General features: G+C 37.1%; 1 long non-coding RNA gene across 2 annotated transcripts; it reads left to right on the forward strand.

Moving 5' to 3' along the window:
- Positions 1-1,710: 1,710 nt before the first annotated feature.
- LOC123384413 lies at positions 1,711-22,528 on the forward strand. 2 transcript variants are annotated; one of them, XR_006595463.1, is made up of 3 exons: positions 1,711-1,836; positions 11,752-11,865; positions 21,324-22,528. It is a non-coding gene; the product is annotated as an uncharacterized LOC123384413 (long non-coding RNA). The 2 variants fall into 2 exon arrangements; XR_006595462.1 differs by lacking the exon at positions 21,324-22,528 and adding an exon at positions 13,102-13,659.
- Positions 22,529-24,340: the final 1,812 nt, after the last annotated feature.

Consider the following 24,340-nt stretch of genomic DNA (forward strand, 5'->3'; position numbering starts at 1 on the left):
TTATATCATTATAACGTATAAACTGGAGAAAGCATGGTTTTTCATATGGTCCCTGATTATTTCTGGGTGTCTTTTTAAAACGAATAATGTTTGTTTTTGAGAGAGACAGAGCACGAGTGGGGTAGGGGCAAGGAGAGAGGGAGACAGAATCCGAAGCAGGCTCCAGGCTCGGAGCTGTCAGCACAGAGCCCGACGTGGGGCTCGAACTCAAGAACCGTGAGATCGTGACCTGAGCTGAAGTCCAACGCTCAACTGACTGAACCACTCGGACGCCCCATCTTGCTATTTTATCTTAATAACCTCCTCCTCAAATAATCTTTTCAACAGTTCACATAGAAGTGTGCTGTGTGAATTTCATTTACTCACCTTCTTTTCACATTTCTATACTTTTGCATGTACTGAGTCTTTAACGAATCCATCATTGTCAGTCTTGGTTGCAGAATGGAGTAATCAAAGACAATCAAGATTTGCTAATTTACTTGTTCAGGAATGAGGCATGGACATTGGTTTTTCATACTCATGGATTCTTAGGTGCATTTACAACTGCGATTTCCAGGTTTAAATATTTACGTTTTCAAGTTCACCAGTATAACTTTGGTCATTCTGGCTATCCCGACCTCCCCCAGTCCATGCTAGAATTATCTGTGTGATGTTCCTGTATCACTGTGTTCACATCCCCTGTGGCACTTACCCCATCTTACTACAGTTGTAATGGTAAATGGTAAATTTGGATGTGAGCTTGACACCCGTTTGTTGAGTGCCCTCTGTGTGCCAGCCACTCTATTATGTTAGTCCCTTAGTATACACACCATCCCCAATACTTTGAGGCTCATGGCTCAGCAGGAGAGGTACCGATTTAACTAAATGATTACACAACCAACTGGTTGATAGCAATCTATGGCACACGAGAAAACAAAATAATTTGAGCAGGTCGACAGAAGCTTCCATAGAGAATTGCATTCATGTTTAGCACAAAAAGTTGAGCAGAATTTCCCCAAACTCAGTAGAAGCAAGAATGTTCTCAGAAGTAGAAATAAGGTATCACTAAAGGTAATTTTTTTTTTAAATTTTTTTTTCAACATTTATTTATTTTTGGGACAGAGAGAGACAGAGCATGAACAGGGGAGGGGCAGAGAGAGAGGGAGACACAGAATCGGAAACAGGCTCCAGGCTCCGAGCCATCAGCCCAGAGCCCGACGCGGGGCTCGAACTCCCGGACCGCAAGATCGTGACCTGGCTGAAGTCGGACGCTTAACCGACTGCGCCACCCAGGCGCCCCTCACTAAAGGTAATTTACAGTAGCGGGAGCAAGGCTACCAAAGACAGCAAGGAGCAGATCACAAAGTACCTTGAAGGCTATGATAAGGCCCCTAAATTCCATCCCAAGTACAATGAAAAGATGGATGTACCAAGAAGAGTTCAATCATAAGCACCGAAACCACTTCAGATGACTCCGACTGGAGAATTTATTGCCGAGACTTGATTACAGAGGTGAAAGGGGTGTGGAGAAACCAAAAGGGGGACAGTAAGGTGACCTATAGTTTTGGGACACTTGGAGGACACTCCTTACCGTTATGCTGAAGGGATACAGAGAGGGGGTGGTGTGGCAGAGCTTCCGATACAAGAAAAAGCTGTGATTGGCATTTCCGGTGATAACTGCGGCCGCACAGGAAGTTGAACGTTGGGCGGAAGCTGGAATCACAGTTGGGATACTGACTTCCCATATTTCACAAATGACCAGGAAACCAGCCAGGAGGAAGGAAGCGCCCTGTGATAGAGAGCAGCACAAGACTCTTTGGCAATGGATCTAACAGCAAATGGACATACCATCAAGCTGTAAGGCGCATGATATTCTGTGACGGTGTGATCAGGCTTAATTTAAAATTCACTCATGTCTCTACAGTGCTCCTCTACACAGAGGAAGATAAGAGTAGGGCAGATTTAGGGAGGTTTCTGTTGGAATGATCCAGGCAATAGAAGAGGTAGTTGAACTAAGATGTTGGTTGGCGGCAGTGATGGGGAGAATGCCGGTGTTTGAAATATATTTAAGAGGCAGGTAGAAGCAGCAGGGATCATTTCTTGAAGGGAGAGGAATTTGGACTTTGTTCTTTATGTAATAGAGAGCCCCTGCAGGTGTTTTGATCAGGGGAGATAGAAGTAGTTTTATCCATTTGAGTTAAGTTGAATGGATGAGACCCTCAAGACAGGGAAGCCTGTTAAAAGGTTATTGCAATAGATCAAGCAGTAAGAATATCAATGTATCAAAGTAAACAACAAAACAAACAGGAAAAGGAAGGAATGCCAACGCAGTCTCGAGTGAATCTTATTTAGTGAAAAAAAATGAGTATGGAAATGAAATTGATTTTTAAAAACCCTTCCCAATGTATTTCATTAATTTAATAATATCTGAACTCAATACAAGTAATTTTATTAGCTTTATTGTTTGTAAGTCCAGAATCAACTGACATTTTGCACAGAGGCTAGTTCATTTGATTGATTTCAGTCTCAACATAGACAAGCGAACATCAAGCCCTAATGACCGCCTATGATTAATTCCCAATTTATTCACTCCGATAGCATTTGTCAAATGCCAGAAGGGTATTTTTATTTTTAAAACACTAAGGTACTAAGAAAATAAATATCCATGATCGTCTGTATAGAATGTTCTTCAACCTAAGTTTGAGCTAATACACACCTGGCAAAGGAACAATTTTCCAGACATCTGTGAAAATCCTGTAATCTTTAGATCAGAAGTTAGCAGCCTCCAAATTTTTAGAGCATGAGGGCTCTATCATAATATCGATTCTTATTTTGTTTATTTCCTTATTTAATATTTGAAAATGTATTAGGTCAGTTCCCTCATTCATCATTCAACAAATACCGCTTAAGTATTTATTATGCATCAGAGTCTATGCTAGGCTTTGGAGATACAACAATTAACAAACGACCGCAAGCAAAGCTGCGTCCCCAAGTGGACTTTACATCCTGGTTCTCAATTAGTGTTTGGTGGGTGTGGGAAATAGCAGAATCCCCAAAATTCTTTTTGACGGGGACTACCCAACTTGACATATAAAATTTTAATATTGAAAGACATTTCGGAACTATCTATTTCACTCAATTTCTACAAAGGAAGGGAAATTCAAGAAGCTACACATATTTCCGGATTCCTTCATACTACACTTCCACTAAAATATCATCAGTTTTTACAAATGTATGGATCACATCACTAAGATTGAGCCAAGAGAAAATCCTTTAACATTTATTCTGAATCTTTTCTGTGTAATGGTAAAGTATGCACTCACAGAATTAGACCTACAGTCATGAGTCACCTCTTCATGAAACGGCCAGATTCCATATTTTATTCTCTTGCCCATTGCATTTTTATCTTTCATAAAAATAAAATGCTGCTGAGTTCTGTTCTATTTTCACTTCCTTTTTGAGGAGTAGGAGCCTGGTTACAAACACAGGTATACGTTAAGCCTGGGGTGGCTTTCTGGCTTGCAAAACTATGATTAAATGGGATAAACGAAGTTTATATTACCAAAAATTCTAAGAAAATCATTTTCTGGATATGCAGAATTAATGATATGGAAAAGAAATTAAAATTGTATTAACAATCACTTCTATTCTCATCTTTATAATGTTCACATATTAGAAATTAAAAAGACAATGAGGACTTAAATTGAATTATCTTTAAATAGATTTTCATTCATTTTATTAAATAAGTAACCTTTTAGAAAGAACTATCCTTTATTTATCAGTATGATCCCTGTGAGCCGCACATACTCTCCAATTAAAGTGTTACATGCTTTTATTTTATTTCTTGTAGCTTTTTGAATATACGGACACTTGAAAATTATGGCATTAACTGAAAGCCCTGGAGAGTTATATTAACACTGATTTAAATAGTGTGTGTGTGTGTGTGTGTGTGTGTGTGTGTTTGCATGGGTGTGTGTTTCACACACACACACACACACACACACACACACACACACAAAGTTAGGCCCAATGCAACAAACCAATGAATTAGGTATTTTTGCTACAGTTTGACAGAAGTAAGTTACAGGACAGCCAAGGCGCGAGGCAGAACTGAGTTAAGGTTTCATCACAGCTAAGGTGTCCATTTCCACTGTTTTCTACACCACACTATCTTCAAAAGAGAATTCATTTTAAGTATGAAAGAGAACAGATCTTGTAACACAAACTAAAAATCCAAGAGTTCCAATTCACTCCTTTAGGAAACAAAAGTGGATATATATAATAATCAGAAATAATCTTTAAAAACAAAAAGTTTGTTGGGCCACCTGAGTGGCTCAGTCAGTTGAGCAGCCAACTTCGACTCAGGTCATGATCTCGTGGTTCACAAGTTTGAGCCACGCATTAGGCTCTGGGATGACAGCTCGAAGCGTGGAGCCTGCTTCAGATTCTGTGTCTCCCTCTCTCTCTGCTCCTCATACTCTCTTTCTCTCTCTGTCTCTTTCAAAAATAAATAAACATTAAAAAAAGTTTATTTATTTATTTTGAGAGACAGAGAGAGCATGCACACAAGCGGGGGAGAGGCAAAGAGACAGTGGGAGAGAGAGAGAATCCCAAACAGGCCCCACACTGTCAGCACAGAGCCTGACACAAGGCTCAAACCCACAAACCTTGAGATCATGACCTGAGCCCAAATCAAGAGTCAGCTGCTTAACCAAGTGAGCTACCCAGGCACCCCAGGAATGATCTTAATAATGGAAACCAAACCCTACTTTCTCCTACACCTCAGTAATGAAATAAATAGAAACAACATTTAAGAAAATGATTTTGAATGACTCTCCCTGGAAAACCTCACTTATATTTGTTGAAGAAGGGCCCATCAAGGTGAAGGAAATGGTAGACCACAGACATATGGGTGTCAGGCAGAAATGACATGTCCCAGATAAAGTGGGAAAGAAAAATCTAGGTCCTGGATACAAGAGGTGACATGAAACAGGTTTCCTGTGAGCAGACAAACTTCAGTGTAGTGAAGGTGAGAATCCTATTGGTTTTCTATGTATGCCTGTTCAGTGTCAAATATGAACCATGAACTTTCCTAAGCACTGGTAATAGATCAGTACACTGAGAAATACTAATCCCACCCTCATGGAGCTTATTCTCCTTGAGCGAAATGATCGGTAAAAATGAACAAATTGATATACAATAGAATGCCAGATAACCATAAATGTCACAAAGAAAAATAAAACAAGACAATTAGGTAGTGAATAGGGTGCTGTTTTAGTGCAAGTTTTCAAGGAAGAACCATCAGACAAACTGCCATAAATAAATACACAACTGTACAGTGAATATTACAAAACATTGACGAGAGAAAAGTTAAAGACCTGAACAATGAAGAAATATATAAAATTCATTTATAGGAAGAAGTGATACTGTCAAATGACCATCCTCTCGAAATTTATCCATAGATTCAACACAATTTCAATGAAACTCCTGGATGCCTTTTTGTTTTTCTTTGTAAAGACTGAGAAGCTGATTCTGCAACTTACATGGGAGTGCAGGGGACATAGAATAGCCAACATTGGAAGACTGACCCACTTAATGAAGACCTCCTACAAAGCTGAAGCGATCAACAGTGTGTGGTATTGATTTAAGAATGGACATATGTATCAATGAATGGAATGGAGTCCAAAATTAACACCATAAGTATAGTCATTTATCATAACAATGTCAACCTAATTCAAGGAGGGAAAAGGATTATCTTTTCAAACGATGGGTCTGGACAACTCAAAGCTTTCTGGAAGAACTGAACTGAAAGCATTACCACTCACTCTATACCACGATGAACTCGGAATGGTTTGGAGTCCCGAACAGGTTGGAAAATGTAAAACTAGAACACCTTTTAAGAGAAAACATGAGACACTATCTTTGCAAACTTTGAGTGGGCAGTAGTTTCTACGGTGGGGGACAACAAGCACAAGGAGAAACATGGACGTACTTCACTTCATCACAAGTTTAAAAATTGCTTTCCAGGGGCGCCTGGGTGGCTCAGTCGGTTAAGTGTCTGACTTCGGCTCAGGTCATGATCTCACGGTCCATGAGTTCGAGCCCCACGTTCGGCTCTGTGCTGACAGATCAGAGCCTGGAGCCTGCTTCAGATTCTGTGTCTCCCTCTCTCTCTGACCTCCCCCATTCATGCTCTGTCTCTCTCTGTCTCAAAAATAAATAAACATTAAAAAAAACTTAAAAAAATAAAAAAATTGCTTTCCAAAACACATTATTAAAATGAAAAGGCAAGGGTGCTCACCGGGAGAAGATGTTCACATATTTTCCCTGTACATATACACATATCTAAAAAGGGATATGTATCTAGAGTGTCCGATTCTGTGTCTCCCTCTCTCTCTGCCCCTCCCCCTTTCATGCTCTGTCTCTCTCTGTCCCAAAAAAATAAACGTTGAAAAAAAAATTAAAAAAAATAAAGATGCAAAGGTCTCCGTAGTGCATCCAGATTTAAAAAAAAAAAGAATCTTTACAACTCAATAATTGGACAAGAACCCAATAAATATGGCAATGTTTTTCACATATATTGCTGCAAAGAACATGTACAAATGGCCAATGAGCATAGGAAAATGTGCTTCCCATTTTTATTATTTAGAGAAATGCAAACTAAAACATAATGATTTATTAATACACACTCACTGGAATGGCTAGAATTTAAAATACCGACAACAACAAGTGTTGGCAAAGATAGAGAGTAATTGCAACTCCCAGTGTTGCCAGAAACATAAAATGATAGAACCACCTGAACATTAGTTTAACGAATTCTATAATGTTAAGTATACACTCATCTTAGGGCCCAAGTACCTCCACTCCCAGATACTCACACAAAATAAGTGAAAACATATCCCCAAGAGCTTGTGAAAAAATATTTAAAGCAGCTTAATTCCAAATCTATATTTAAAAAAAATGCAACAACCCAAGTGTCCATCACCACATAAATGCATAAACCTTTTCATAAAATAGGGTAATACTAAGTAATTAAAAGAAAAAACATTGATACATGTGGCAACATGAATAGATTTACCCCAAAAAAAGTTGCATTGATGTAGGAAGTCAGAACTACAACTAACCCAAAAACATACTGCGTTTATGTGAAACCCTGGAAAGACCAATCCATGGGGATGGAGAGTTGATCAAGGGTAAGTCAGGGTAACGTGCACTAAGTGGGAAACAATGGAAAAGTGCTACAAGGGCATCTTTTGGAGTGACAGAAATACTTATTATCTTGACTTTTCTGGTGATGATTACATCGATCAAATTCATTGAGCTCCACAACTAAAATGTGTTCATTTCATTGTTTATAACTTATAGCTCAAAAAAGTTGAAATCTGGCTTCTTTTAAAGCCCAACTGTTTGAGACATCAGGTAGCTATCAAAAGAATGAGGACAACAGGCACTCAATGAAGGGAGAGAAGATCAGCCAGGAGAGAAGAGTCTAATATTTAGTACCACTTTATACCTTGATGCATTGAACAACTCAGCCTATATGTGAGACATGGAAAAGTTGAGCATAATATAGATTAAGAGCAACGGGGCTGGGAGGGGCACCTGAGCAGCTCAGTCGGTGGAGCGTCCAACTTCGGCTCAGGTCACGATCTCAGGGTTCGTGAGTTTGAGCCGCACAGCGGGTTCTCTGCTGTCTGCGTGGAAACCACTTCCGATCCCCTGTCTCCCCATTTCCCTCTCTCTGGACTTCCCCTACTTGTGCTCTTTCGCTCTCAAAAATAAATAAACATTAAAAAAAAAAAAAAGAGCAACTGGGGAAGCCTCTAGGGCTCTGAGCAGTCTCTGAAGAGGGGGACAAGATTTGAACCTCAGGGCTCATCAGGTAGGAAGTAGCTGATAAATATCCTAGGCTATAAAAGCTGATAAATATCCTAGGCTATAAACTGTGATTCTACAAAGGAATTAGAATACATCGTAAATAGAGGAAGCATTTTAAAGATTAAAACCCTTTGTCACATCAGTTCAATCTTAGATGAGCTTTTGCTAGCTAGAATATCTGGTAAAATACAAAATAAATCTTCTATGGAGGAAGGTAAAGTCATCTCGTGCTCAAACTAAATATACAATTTTCATACTCAATCCCAGGCATTCAATAAAATATAGCTATGTATGTAGAAAGAAAGAAAGAAAGAAAGAAAGAAAGAAAGAAAGGGAAAGAAAGAAAGAAAGAAAGAAAGAAAGAAAGAAAGAAAGAAAGAAAGAGAAAAAGAGAAGAAAAAAAGAAAAGAAAAGAAAAAAGGAAAGGAAAAGAAGGAAAGGAAAGGAAAGGAAAGGAAAGGAAAGGAAAGGAAAGGAAAGGAAACAAGTGACCAAAAAGCAAGACAAAAGCAATAGAATCACATGTAAAAGATATTCCATAATTTGGAGTAATCAGTGTCATTATTTAACTATGACTAATGAATGTGTTTAAGAAATAAAGCCAAAAAACATGGAGAATCACATCAAAAGTTGAAAAAATCAAATGGGGATTCTATAACTGAAATGTACTGTGGAAGGCAGAATTCCAAATGACCTCCTGCATTATTCCTGTATGTTAGGTTTTATGGCTAAAGGGGCATTCAGATGTAATTAAGATTCTCAATTTGTTGATGTTAAAATAACGAGTTTATCCAAGTGGGACCAATCTAAGCACACGGGCAGGTAGGAACCACATTTTCTCTGGTCAGTAGCAGAAGAGGAAGTGAGAGATTCAAGTTCTGAAGAAGTGTCGACTTGCTATTCCTGGTTCTGAGATCGGAAGGGGCCACATGTCAGAGAATGTGTGTGGTTTTGGAGACGAAAGCCACCATCAGATGGCTGAAAGTGAAACGGGGACCTCTGTCTTTCAACGGGAAGGAATAAAATATGACCAACAATCTGAATGAATTTGGACTCAGATTCTTCTCCAGATGAGAGTCCAGTATGGCGCACACCTTGACTTTGATCCTATAAGACTCTACATAGAGAATCCAATCAAAACTACCTGGAGTTTTTAGCCGACAGAAACATGAGCTAATAAATACCTGTTGTTTTAAGGTGTTAATTTGCATGGCAATAGGAACTAAATACATATACAATAAACAGGAAGCAAGAACTCAGAAACATTTAATGACTGGGGCACCTGGGTGGCTCAGTTGGTTAAGGGTCCAACTTTGGCTCAGGTCATAATCTTGCGGTTGGTGAGTTTGAGCCCTGCGTCAGGCTCTGTGTCAACAGCTCAGAGCCTGGAGCCTGCTTCAGATTCTGTGTCTCCCTCTCTCTCTGTCCGTCCCCTGCTCATGCTCTCTCTCTCTCTCTCTCTCTCTCTCTCTCTCTCTCTCAAAAATAAATAAAGATTAAAAAAATTTTTAGAGGAAGCATTTAATGACTGAATAAATACAGTTTAATAGAACACTAAATAATGATAAGGTATGGATGATGAATTGGAAGGTAAATAAAATAAAAATTCATACAAAATCACACGGGAGGAAAAATGACAGACAACAGAGAAATGAGCTTAACATGTGGGAAATGTTAATTACAGTCTCGAAAGAAGAGGAAACAAGAATGGGACTGATGTGTAAGAAGAAATAATGTTAAAGAACTTTCCAAAACTGCTAAGAGATGAAATATATATCCATGAGAGATATGCTTCAGAGGTGCAGGTAAATAAACCATTTTCACATAAAGAAAAACTGATGACTTATTCAGAGATAGAGCTTATGTAAATATTCTGATTTCAAACAAATATAAATTAAGTCAAGATTATTGGAAAGTATAAAAATGGGAGACCTGATAATGATTAAAGTTTCAATGCACAAGATGAACTTATGCTAAAGTTATATATAGTTAAACACACACCCTCAAAGTCTGTAAAGTGAAAATTGTCAAAACAAAAGGAGATATAAACAAAGAGCACGTAGTGGATTATTTTAGCAAATCTTTCCCAGTAATAGAATAAAAAAGCAGACCAAAAAATCAGTAAGTATAGATTTCAACTGTGTCATTGACAAATATGACCTAACTGATAATATGTAAAACACCAAATCACAAGAAATACACAATATGTGCCAGCACCCATGGGACTTTTACCAAAATTGACCCTATTCTGGCCCCACAAAACAACAAATGCCAGGGGATGGAAACTGTGTCATCTGTGTTCTCTGACCACAGCATAACTAAACTAGATCTCAGTGACGAAGAACTATTAGGAAAAACCTCAAAGCCTTAGAAATTAGGCAATATTCATTAATCAACTAGGAAGTGAAAATGAAAATAGAATTTAGCATATGAATTCTAATAAAAACATTTTATATCAATATTCCTTGATGCTATAATAATGCCTAGAGAGTCATTTTGAATGCATATATTTAAAAAGAACAATGTCAAAAATCAATAATCTTATTTGTTCCAAGAAGTCAGAATGTAAACCGTAACTGAAAGTGACTGAAAAATAGAATGAAGTTAGGGTGGACATTAATGAAATAGAAAATATCCTCCAAGAGACTGAATAAAAAAGCCTTTGAAACCCCTACTAAAATTATTAAACATCTGGCAAGACTAATCTGGACAGAGAGAAAGAACCAAGAACAAATGCCAGCAAAGAAAAAGGGGTCAGCATTAGAAATCCGATAAATATTTAAAAAGATGTTTAGAAGACGTATCATTGTGGCATGAGATCTTACAATTTGAGAATTAGTTCTTTTCTTAGAGAAAATTGGTCTTGCCAAACAGTAATTCTGGGTTATTTTGGTAAAACTTCAAATTAACTCTTACTTTTTTTTCTTCTTTTTTTTTCTTTCTTTTTTTTTTTTTTAACCACAGGACAGAAATAGCTAGATAATTCAAGCCCAAATCCTAACTGTACTTGTAGCAGAATCACAAAACAAGTTGGACGCAAAGCCTCACCATGTCTTTCATGGAGGATATGGATTTGAGAGGAGTGGGAGAGACTTGGATGTGGTCTTTTGGAGTCGACTCAGAAAATTCCGAGAATCTTGACCCTCCTAATTACCCTGAGCCTGCCTTTCCAACAAGAGCAGCCCTTTTTCTCCTGTCAGATGTCATTTTCTTCCTCTGGCCGTAAAGACCTTTCACGCCCCCGTCTTAACCAGTTGTCTGCCAGAGAAAGCCTACTGTCTGTCCTCAAGGTTCATACTCACTGTCTTGTTTTGATTTCAGACCTATAAGCAGAATCAAAGACCATCAGTCACAGGAATGCAAATACACGTACAAAAATATCTAGGACATTGTGATAATTTATGTTAGATATCTAAGAAGTATGTGTGGAATTTCTTTTAAGGATATAAATCCAAGGACACGGAATATAAAGTTGGGTTATATCAACTTTATTGATAAGAGCACATTTACTCAACATTCTCCATTCTGTGTGCACTGGCTACAGGAAGGGAAACGTTATGATAGAAGAAGGAATTCACAGTGAGCAACTTCAGGCTAATGCAGAGTTCTCGACATGAAAACAAGAGTTCATAGTTTTACGTCCGTGTTTGTAGACGGGAACCAACCCATCCCTTTTACTGGATTTCCTCTACTATTCTGAAAGAATAATGTTGGTGGTAATTAACAGAATAGTCTGTGTTTAGATTACAGCATGTCCAAGTGGGATCTTGGCTGGAGAGAAATTAACATCCCCAGAAGCGTGTAAGGGGAATCATAGTACAAATAGAGCCTATTTGTAGTATTTAAGTCAAATTATGTTTTTTATTGTTGCTGTTGTTTTGTTTTTTTTTACAGTTGAATCATGTTAAGAGAAAACATGAGCTTGTTTTGTGGGATTGAAATACAGCCAGAGTAGAAGAATAAGCAAAGGGTAAAAGTAACAGAACTACAGAATAAAGAGAGTGAAGGGTGAGTGATAAAATGAATGTGCCTGTGTTTGTTTGCTCCCAGATCTTGTCTCTTCCTTTCCATTTGAGGAAGGGGACTTTCATGTGCACTAACTTGCCTGTTAGTTCTGGTTATGTTTGGCCAGTTTGGCCAGTGGAAGGTGCTGATAGGGGACTGGTTGGAAGGGAGGAGTCAGAATCTTCCTACCTTGATCTTTCTCTTTCTATGTCAAGGAGCAGAGAGATTCATTAACTTGGAACAAACCAGTAGCTCTGTTATTCTGCTTTAACTATTCTTACGAACGGTTTTGTCACTGGTCATTATATTTTATATACCTCAGCAAATATTTGTAGGTTTTTGTATAAACAATCCCCGTATGTTCCGTATTTAATAATAGGCTTGAATGGAATTTTCCTCCGTGGCAAACTCCAATTCATTTTAGAAAATCTATTGACTTTTCATTTATTTTTTAGTGGCCAGTCTTCTTATTGAACTCTTTTGTTAATTTAATTTTATATATGTTTTTGCTTTTGATTCTCCTGAGTATTTCTAATGGATGAAGAAAATGTCTGTAAATAATGAAAAATTTCCTTCTTCTTCACAACGCTCATATTCCTCATTAGTTCATATGTCATATTGCAATTGTAAAAATTGATAATAGGCATCCATCATTTGTTTCTAATGTAATCTCCTTCTCCCTCCGTCCCTCCCTCTCTCTCTCTTTCTCTGTGTGTGAGTGTGTGTGTGTGTGTGTGTGTGTGTGTGTGTGTGTCTTCCTCTCTTCTTCATTGCATATATACAATGCTTTAGTTTGAAACACTTACCCTTCAGGTCAAGAACATGTCCTTCTACTCCAGATATAGGTGTAGGTAATATTTGCATGATTTTATTTTTAATTTTAAAAATTTGGGATGGATTTTTGTACCTTTGAGATAACTATGGATATAGTTCTTTTCAGTCTGATTATGGAATGAATGTTTTTAACAGTAGCCTACGATAAATCTTTCTGTTTCCTAAATAAATTATACTCCCAATGAGGTATTAATCTTTTAATATATTATACTTTATCACTAATATTTTATTTAAAATGTATTTTTATCAATACAGTTTGTTCTCGGCTTTTTTCAGATTTTTTTTCTGGTCAATTTTTAGTATCATGGTTAAACAGTAAGTTTACAAATGATGGCTGTTAAAATTTTCATTTCTTTCTGGGCTAGTGCAATTTATATACGATGGGAACTTTTTTTTTTCTTGAAGGTTTGAAATAACTGCTTGGAAATTGTGACATTCCAAAATGAAGATTAAAAGTATACCTCTGGAGGGAAAGGCTTCTATTAAAAATTAATAGGGAACAGATTCAAAAGGTAGATGAGGCCAACTGCAGATTTGACCAGAACGCTCAAAGTAAGGTAAATTTGGCTAATTAAGCTTTGGGAAGGAGGGCAAAGCCTTGCATAGACCAGCTTTAGGAACGCTATGGATGTTTAAATAGGATTTGAGGGTAATCCTACATGAATGAGAGAGAAGATAACATTCCAATAATCCATCCAATCATTGCTTGCCATAGAAACACCTAAAAGTTAACATCCATTCAAAAACTTGTTTCAGGCAGAACTCTATCAATAATATGTAGCAAACATTTGAAGTAACATAGCTGACATATTTTTGAGCACTTACCACATGTTGCAATTGTGCGATTAGATGTATATGTATGGGGCACCTGGGTGGCTCCGTCGGTTAAGCGCCCAATTTCAGCTCAGGCTGTGATCTCATGGTTCATGAGTTCAAGCCCCACATCAGGCTCTATACGGACATGACAGCTCAGAGCCTGGAGCCTGCTTCAGATTCTGTGTCTCCCTCTCTCTCTCTGCCCTTTCCCTGATTGCGCTCTATCTCTCTCAAAAATAAACAAACATTAAACAATTTAAATACATGTATATGCATTATCTTCTTTAGTTCATAAGAAACCTTTATGAAATATATCCTATTCTGTGTTTTGTGAAAGCCGAGGCTTTATGCATTTCAGGAACTTGCTCGAGGACTCAATACCTATTAAAACGACCAGCTTTTTATGTCAAAAACTATATTATAAACAAAAAGACTGCCTGAAATATTTTTTTAAATGACTGTATTAATATAGCAAGCCCTTTTTGAAAGGTTATTGATTTAAATCTATAATAAAACTGAATTCCAAGGACCAGGTGTAGACACTTGTGTCGTTCTCTAATATTATTTGTTTCAGTCTTTATGTTCTTTTTGCCATAAAAGAGATTAAATTTCAATTTCAGAAATATAGAGTCAGTGCAACAAACTTATCTCCATCTGGAAATCATGAAATAACACATCTGCCCCAAACTGTTGTGTATGATATTATTCTCAACCGGTATAGATATTACTGTAATTTTCAAATATAATAATAAAAACTGTTAAAGTGATGTATACATACATATATGTGTGAATATGAATTCATATATATTATGTGTATGCTATGCATATTATTAAAAAATACTAATTCATTAACAAGTTAAAAGGTGTATCCCTATTAAGCACATAATTATTTTACTACATATTTTTCTGAAGGGCTCTCTCCTGAGTTTCCTAACTCCTTTTTTTTCCTTTTTCAACTTGAGTTTGAGTTTTGTTTCACATGAAAGACAACTTAGCTCTCACATAATGTTGTCTTGATATAACAGACAACATATTTAAATTATAACTAAATTATTCTATTAGCCAAGACCACTTAGGAATCGTTTCAGCTTTTATTTTATCTTACTATTTCCTTTTCTATTGACAGAGCTTGGAGGGTGGGGGCTGGAAGAAAGAACTGATTGAAAAAGACATTCTTGGTAACTTTTACTTAGATGCTTTGTTAAAAACAGTTAAAGTCCTGTTTATGTTGCAAATCTGAACCAGAACCTCCATCAGACTGGAACTTCCTGACACGGTAAGCATCAGGTAGTTTTCCGCCATATTTTCAGCACATCGGCACTCCATATGCTGTAAGAATGTCACTAAAGTCTGGCAGCAATTTTGAAAGGCTCTTGACATGTTGTTTGGTGTCATTCCCTAGTAGGAAGTGCCTGGGGTTGTGGCTAAAAGAAGGGGAAATTGTGGCAACTAAGAAACACAAAAGCCTAACAAAAGTGACTGGAATATGTAAAATGTTTCTAGAAAGTAGCAGATGCAGATGCTTTGCGGCTGGGAGGCTGAAGGGCAGAGAGGAAGAATGTGTGTGTGTGTGTGTGTGTGTGTGCCTGTGTGTGCATGTCCTTATGTGTGTATGAGAGAGGAAGAGAGAGAGAGAGAGAGAGAGAGAACCCACAGATTACAAGGACCCCTTGTGATCGGATGCTCTTTAAATACAACTGAGAAACAGCATGTCACATTTTGGATCGTCATATTAAGATGTGAGGTTCTGTTTCTTAAAAACTCTTTGAAAATTCAACTGGAAAACAGTGAACAGAGTTCTCGAAAATGTTCCAGTCAGTGCTGATCACAACAGGTGAGTGACTTCAATGCCAACCTACTCAGTCACCTTCTTTCTTCTCCTTGCCTCAAAGACAGGTTTATTTGCAGGAACCTCACCTCTCTATCCCCTTCAGCCATAGTCAACAGAACATATGCCCCATTCTCAGTCTACTCACAAATAGTCATTAGTATGTCAGTTGAGTCACTGGCCAAACCATTTGCCATCTTGTCACCAGTAAACACATAGGGAAGATTGTTCTTTTACTTCAAGGTTGGACAACTATAGAGGGTTATTGGTCGGGTAAATGTTTGCTTACGGATTATGGCTACTGGCACTGGAGGTGGAAAGGACACAAAGGTAATTTACTATTCATAAAACCTGACGACATGGGCATTGGAACTCTCCTGGAATGTTTTGCAAAGGAGAGCAGCTTTTGTGTATTATTAATATAGACCATTTTAACAATACTTTTGCATAGATTGGAATTCTGTTGTAAACGTTAGCTTAAAATCCTGCACATCACACTTCCTTAATTGTAGGATATTCTGGAAAGGTCAAAATTTCTACCATAAATACCATAAATATTCATATCATGAATATCAGGCCATAGCCTATCTGTTTATTGGTGCTTACACTTGTTTATGTTACTGTATTTTGATCATAAGAGCCTTGAAGTTCCTATTGTCTTCCACGTTATGCTTTAGTGATGTAGTGTGTAGTTAATATCATTATTGTTTGCTTATATGGATTTGATAATACTTTGGGAGATTCAAACTCACTGTCTTTTTTTCCCCTTCATGAAGATTCTTGTGACTGAATTCAAGTTTGTAACGCTAAAACCTGTTACAAATGCTTTAGCTTCATCAGTCTTTGTTAGCATAAAAGATTTGAAAATATGTGTAGAGACAAGTATTTGTGAATAGATGACTGAGAAAAGGAAAGATGTTTTACAAGAGTTTGCTATCCAAATGTGAAGGTCATCCTGTATGGAATTCTTCTCAGCCTCTCCCATCACATCTCCAGGTTTTTGTATGCTTTAGTGCATTTCAATATTTAAGGCTGTAAGGCATCTCTCTCCAGGAAAAAAAAAAAAAACTTCTAGCAAATAATCATAGAAATTCGTTCAGAGAACAAAGTGTTAGAATGAAGGGTACTGAACGAGTCAGCTGGGGGAAAAATCAAGTAGGATTGGTTTGCTTCCAATAAAAAAACTGGATTTTACTTACAAATAAAAAAACTGGATTTTACTTATCTCTAAGAAAAAGGTAAGAATTTGATTTTAAACACAGCCTACAAATAAGACATAACGCGTAACAACCTTCAAGAACGGCTGTTATTTCTGGCAAGTCCTGAAGTTAACTGTGAAATAAATGAATATGTACTTTTTAAATGCTGACTCATAAATATATTATTGCACAAATTTTATCCTAATTGACTTCGTGACATAAAACACCACACTCAAAAAATACTATAATGTTGAAGTGGAGAGTAGATCTTCCAGTAGAAAGGCAAAGCAATTGATACTTTATTGAAATGATTATCCATTTCCTGTTTGAAAATATCGTGAGAATGACAGGAAAACGTGTACTAGAATTTCAAATTTGAATGTGTTACTAATACTGGCAATAAACATTCAATGGAACTAAGTAAAGGTTTAAAAATCTCTAAATAAATAAAATTGCATTTAAGTTCATAAAATGCAATCCAGAAAAAAAAACAAAATATGAATAAGCTGGAAAACTGATGGAACTTTGAGAATCGTGGTCAATATTAGACAGCAATGACTATGGTTTTGTCATGTAACAAATCACCTCAATATTCTAGGCTTGTACTGTAGGTGAGTTTTGAAGGTAAAAGCCTTTTTTTTTTAATTTTTTTTCAACGTTTTTATTTATTTTTGGGACAGAGAGAGACAGAGTATGAACGGGGGAGGGGCAGAGAGAGAGGGAGACACAGAATCGGAACCAGGCTCCAGGCTCTGAGCCATCAGCCCAGAGCCTGACGCGGGGCTCAAACGCACGGACCGCGAGATCGTGACCTGGCTGAAGTCGGACGCTTAACCGACTGCGCCACCCAGGCGCCCTGGTAAAAGCCTTTATAATACATTTAATTGGGTTTGTTTGGGGATAGAACGGACAATAGTGTTTTAATGGATAACTCAACAGTGGGTGGGAGGACACACACACTCCACGCCCAGGCACAACGCACGAGTCAATTAGCTTAAAGCAGAGCATATAAAACACCTACCCTAGAGAAAGAAAAAAATTGTTTTAAGGTAGAGAAATTAAATCGTCAATATTTACCACAAAAATGACTAATAAACAAAAAAAAGGAAAGAAAACCATTGTTTAAAGGCATGCTAGTGTAAAGAAAGAAAAACGTTCAAAACTTTAGAGAAATCCATTATTGAATTTAAAAAACATTTTTTGAAAATGTGTGAAATAACTGATTATTGTTTAAAGTTTCCTTATTTATGTTGAGAGAGAGAGAAAGAGAGAACATGAGCAGCAGAGGGGCAGAGGGGTCAGGGAGACAGAGAGAAAGAGAGAGAGAGAGAGAGAGAGAGAGAGAAAGTGAGAGAGAAAGTGAGAGAGAGAGAGAGAAAGAATCCCAAGCCGGTCCACACTGTCAGCACACCCCAATATGGGTCTCGAATTCATGAATTGGGAGGCCATGACCTGAGCTGAAACCAAGAGTCAGACACTTAACTGACTGAGCTACCCAGATGTCCCCAAATAACTGATCATTTAATAGAGGCTCTAGTTGAGTAATTAATCAGGGCTAACCTGTAGGAGTTGCTGAGGTGTGAAATCATTTGAGGGGCCCTAGGTATACACATTTCATTGAATCTTATGACAGCTTTTATTTTAGAATGATATTCTCATTGTTTCAAGAGATAATAGCCCCAAACTTTATGTTACCGTTCGAGAATCCCTTCTGATTCTCTGGACTTTGTGTTGCATATGTTTTATATCTCAAGCATCTTTCTCTATGGTGAGCACATACTAGGTCTTCCTACCAGTTGGTGAATGAATGAATGAATACATTCATAAATGCAGACATCAATGATTATTTTAGAGCTTCATTGCAGTAAACAAGTATCTAAAACCTACTATGTATACGGCACCCTGCGTTTTGTTTTGAGGAGAAAATGACACATCTGCTACCAAAGAACTTAAAATTTAGGTAATTAGGGGTAATTAGCTGGGTGGCTCAGTTGGGTTAAGCGTCCAACTCTCGATTTCGGCTCAGGTCATGATGCCCCACATTGGGTGATACTGACAGCTTGTAGCCTGCTTGGGATTCTATCTTCTTCTCTCTGCCCCTCCCCTGCTCACGCTGTTTGTGTGTGTGTGTGTCTAAAAATAAATAAATAAAACTTTAAAAATTGTTTTTAGGGGCGCCTGGGTGGCTCAGTCAGTTAAGCGTCTGACTTTGGCTCAGGTCATGATCTCACGGTCTGTGGGTTCAAGCCCCACACCGGGCTCTGTGCTGACAGCTCAGAGCCTGGAGCCTGCTTCAGATTCTGTGTCTCCCTCTCTCTCTGACCCTCCCCCATTCATGCTCTGTCTCTCTCTGTCTCAAAAATAAGTAAACATTAAAAATAAATAAAAATAAAAAGATAAAAATTGTTTTTATTTTAAGTCTAGTTCAGTTGGTGACAAAGGCAAGCATATATATGAAATAAGCCAGTTTGGTACATATGGTAAATAATTGCAGAGCAAGGAAGTAGAATCACAAGTAGGGGCATTATAGAGCATATGGGATTAGACATGGCCGTGATGGTTTGATAGGAGAATTATGTTATTTAATTGAGATATCTAGGGAAGAATCATCTGAAATTAAAATGGAACCTACTGCAAAATAAAAGACAAAGCATTAATTTGATTACAAATTTGGAAATTCTCAACTGAAAGGAAGTGTTTAGGTGAAGGAGTCAAAGCATGGGTAAATTGACTGGTGCAAAGTTGCACAACGATTTATTGTCAGAGTCTAGAAGACTGGGGTGAAAGGCCTTCAGGCCAGGCTGGACTCAACGTCAGGAATGAAAATGGCATTCAGAGAAACCCAACAGGAAACTTCGAAGTCCAGGTCTCCATAGGCATCATCTATGGTTCTTCCATGATTCTGCAAAGGCAGCTCCTACCACCTTAAACTCAGTTGATTTCATACATTTGGCACATTTCCTTTTGGATTAAGGTGAATCTCCCTGAAATGGGTGTCTGAAAATATCAACCCTACTCTGTAGCCAATAAATATGGGAAATGCTTCACTAAAGTTATAGATTAGTGGCACTTTTTTATTATTAATATGAAATATATCTATATGTCTTTCCATCTGAGATTTTTATATTGAAACCTGAAACATTTCAGCATCAAGACATCATAAAACACTGCTTCTCAAAAAACGAATGATAAAGCAGATGTGATTAGTTTTATGTCATGAGCATCATGGGTGATTGTGAAATATTAGTTATCATCTTTTACTTTCCTTCTTAACTGTATGAAGATGAACACATTTGTAAAGCCTTTGCTAGAGTACAGTAAAAATATTGTACATTCAGTTTTTGACTTCCGAGATCTAGCCTGAAATTGGATGGCATATAATGTCAAAATAGAACTACACTTATTTCTTATCCATTTTTAGTTGAATATGATACCTATTTATAAAGGAAAAGGTTGAAAATAATGCTACATGAGACTCATATGCTCATGAGATTTCCCAAATGTGTAATATCTGTGTTAACAGTGGCTAATATTTGACTGATGTTGCAATACATTGCAATAATTTTAAATGCAGCTTTACATTCACATCCTCGTATTTTAAACGATACGTTTAAACATGCATTTTTGTTTTATAGTAGTAAACAGCTATTACTCAGTGATCTGTTAATAACATAAGAGGGGTCTCTTTTCCATGCATCTTTGTTCATGAAACATTCCTCTATTTAACTTTGTAAGGGAATATCGCAACACTACATATTGTTCCGAAATTAAGTGTTTGCAATTACACCAAGCACTTAACCAACACCAATATATAATATAATAATTATATATAATCTTATTATATAAGATATATAATTAAATATATATATATATATATATATATATATATGTCTAAAAGAAATAGAAAAGCAAGGGTGTGCCTGTCAACAAGTTGCCTAACAATCAAGATCAATAAACAAAACCATAAGGCTGCAGAAGTACGCTCCCCCCTCCTCCAATTCATAGATGAATAGAATCAATGCTTGAGAAAATTTCCCTGGAGGGTACAGGGTGGAATTTGGAAACTGTAAAAGGAGCAATGAAAATGAGAAGAACAGATGGAAGCTATTAAATCAGAATAACATTGCCTCTTACAAAGACTCAAATCAAATGTCATGAACTTCTATTATTGACAACACAGGCAGGCGGCATAGTTATCTGTGGACTTTAAAAATATATTATATGCAATATCACACTATAAATAGTAGTAAATTCTGTCTCAGCAAAGTGCCATGCACCTGGTAGGTACACAATAAAGATTTTTTGGGGATGATGTTATCCCATTTTTAATCAAGTCGCATGTCTAGAAATGTTAAAGAGTAAAGATTGCCAAAGTGCTTAGTATACATTACATATTATAAAATTGTAGAAATCCTTAAACGAGAAACATATTTTAAATGTAAAGATTATTTTAGTTCATTACAATGACCTACAGTTTTAGATGAAGGGGTGTTTGAAACCTTGATATAGTTTTAATGTTTTAAATGCGATCACGAGTGATTCTTATTTCTTTATCAGAAATGATCAAATGATCAAAAGCTCTTGGCACATGCTTTCCACCTGGATTCCCTCCTTGACCTCTATATCCTGAATGGAGCATTTTAACGCCTTAGGAAGGCATGAAACTATTGAGGGATTTGCAAATGAGTTTCTTCAAATGGGGCGCATGGGTCTACAGGTCATGTTGATGTACTTGCTCAGTCTCTTCTGCAGACATGTGTTCTCTTGATCTCCCACTAATCCAGCTGTCGGTGCACATGTGAGCACAGATGATGTTCTAGCAGCTCCTTGCCTCCTTCCCCCACCTGCTTGATGTCTTCCAGTGGACGCTTATGTGAATAGCCATGCCTCTCATTTTACAACTCATTGGCAAGTATATTTCCTCTTAGATATTTTCTAAGAAATTCCATGTACTTATCAATATCCCCCTATTCTCCTCTTCATCTTTGTTTCCTTCCATCAGGCAATGTGAACACAACCCAACAGAACTAATCAATTAAATTTTTTGAGAAAGGAGAAGAAGGAGGAGAGAAGAAGAAGAAGAAGAAGAAGAAGAAGAAGAAGAAGAGAAGAAGGAGGAGGAGGAGGAGGAGGAGGAGGAGGAGGAGGAGGAGGAGAAGGAGAAAGACAAGAGAGAGAAAGAAGGAAAGAAAGTTATTGCCTTACTGATATCAAGTAATAAGTGAAAGATTAAAAGATTGATTTTCATTTTTTTTTTTTTTTGGTTTTTAATGTTTTGATGATTTTACAAAGAGCTGTGACAACCTACACCCTTACCTGAAGGGAATATTTATAGGCTATCTCTTAATTTTCGAATCACCATAAAGATTACTTTAGGGGAATTGCCTAATTTTCATGATCTCCATGATAATTTTTGCATCCCTACACAGGAAGACTGGGCTATGTTTTGCTGTTGACACACAGCCTATTACGTATTCCAGGCTTGGTGGAATTGTCTGGGATCTTGGAAGTCCTGATAATTCCTTGATTTGGAAAGCATTAAATACACTTAACTGAAATGGTAGCCCTGTTTAAAATTGTAGAGGACAGCTGCAAATGCATCAGGTCTGAAGCCAGGTGACTAACACCACAGGCTTTTATCTCTTTATTCATGATCATTATTGGCTATGACCTCTGTGACTGCTGAATGGCTCCAAACTTCCCTCACCCAGTGCCCGGCGACCCCTTATATGGACCACAGTCAGCCAAACACTCCAATTAAGGTGATGTGAACTTGAGTAAGCTAATAACATTTTTTTATCCCCCGGTATTGTGATCTTAAGACTTTTCTCTACAGTGGGAGAGGATACCTTAATTTTCACAGAGAGTTCAATTGGCCATAATTAATAACGTATGTCATTTAGAACTACACTTACCTGCAGAAAATAGACTGCATTCAATTTATTTAAGGGAAATTTTAAGATCCCATTTTTTTTCTCATTTTAAGCTTTTTAAAAAATGTGGCAGAGATAGGGGCAGAGAGGATCCGAAGCAGGCTTTGTGCCACTGACATCAGTGAGCCTGATGTGGGGCTCAAACTCACAAACCACGAGATCATGACTTGAGTCGAAGTTGGACACTCAACCGATTGAGCCACCCAGGTGCCCCTAAGCTTATTTTATTTATTATGATTACATTAACACATAACATGATATGAAGACACTGAATCACAAACACTTTCAAATATAACCAGTTTGCACGGCGTCTAAATGCCTTACTCTTACTGTTTTAATCAGAATAGTAATACTTAGATCTGGTAAGTCTTAGGAAATACAGAAAAGAGTATTTGTAAAGAGCTAAAAGACCTTTTAAATTCGGATAGGGTCACAATTTAGTTGAAGGCCATCATTCATCCATGAATTTGATCAATGTGGATTGAGTACAACCATGTGCCAGGAATTGACAATGTAATAATGGTCAAAGTGAAATTCCGGGAACATAGTTTTGACAGTGTTGTGGTACAGCCATGTACTAGGTGCTACAAGAACACTCAGATAATGGTGGACAGATGGAGGTGATGAGGCAGATCATTGAGAATTTGCTCGTAATTTAAAACATAAACTCTTAGACGTGTTTCCATATCTCAGATTAAACTGTGATGACACTACCTTATCAGATAGCAATGCTGACATCACTCATTGACTCACTTTTTTCTACATTGTAAATAAATTATTTACTCTTCTCTGTTTTACTGGGAAGAATTTGGTCTATGCATAAGAATATAGACACCATATAAGTAATTTATGAAACACAATAATCAAATACTCAACTTTAGAAAGTGAAACTTATCATTACCGCTGATGACCTCATAGCCCTTCCTTACCAATTCCCAAACTCACTTCTGCCCGGGAAGTAAACATTAAATGTAAATTAATAATTTAAATCATTGTTAATCATCTTAAGTTAATAGTAACAATTGTATGCCTTTATGGATCGGTGATCTCTGGAGATATCCCTAAGTAATGGATTCTTTTATTTCTGAAGTTGTAAAAGATGTTATTCACTGATTGCCTTTCGTAAATGAGGTATAGTTTGTAACTTGCAAATTTTTTCAACACCTTATCTGAGACTCATCTTGGGGCATGTGGCTCTAGTTCACTCGTTTTCGCTGCTATATTGTATTTCATTATGTAGTTACAGAAAATCTATGCATTTATTTATTCAGTGAATGAGTTAGTTATTTTTGGTCTCACAAACAATGTTGGTGTAAACATTTTCTTGCATGCTAATTCATGCATGTGTTGGAGTTAACTTGATAATGCCAATTTGTTTCCATAGAGGTTATGCCAATTTTCACTCCCACTGGCAGCATTTAGAATTTCTGGCTTTTCCATATCCTTGCCAACATTTGGCATTATTACACTTTTAATTTTTTTTCTTGACAATCTGGTGGTTGTAAATTGTATCTCTTTGTGACTTAATTTACCCTATTATTAAGGAGATCAAAAGTCTCTACATATACTTATTGATTCTTCATGTTTCTTCTGCTTTGAAATATCTATTACCCTCTTTTATTTTTCTATGATTTTTTTATGTGAATTCAAGAGAATTCTTCAGATATTCTGAGATATTAGCAGATGTGTCTACAATCCACTCTTTTCTTCTGTGCCTTTTCTTTTCACTTTCTTACGTTCATCCTTTTGATGTATAGAGGTTCCTGATTTGAATGTAATGTAAGTTAGTGCTTCTTATACCGTATATGTGAACTTACTCACTCTGCACACCTAATGATAGCCTATGCTTTCTTCTAGAAATGTAGTGT

The sequence above is a fragment of the Felis catus genome, chromosome A3 (genome assembly GCF_018350175.1).
Source record: "Felis catus isolate Fca126 chromosome A3, F.catus_Fca126_mat1.0, whole genome shotgun sequence".
NCBI lineage: Eukaryota > Metazoa > Chordata > Mammalia > Carnivora > Felidae > Felis > Felis catus.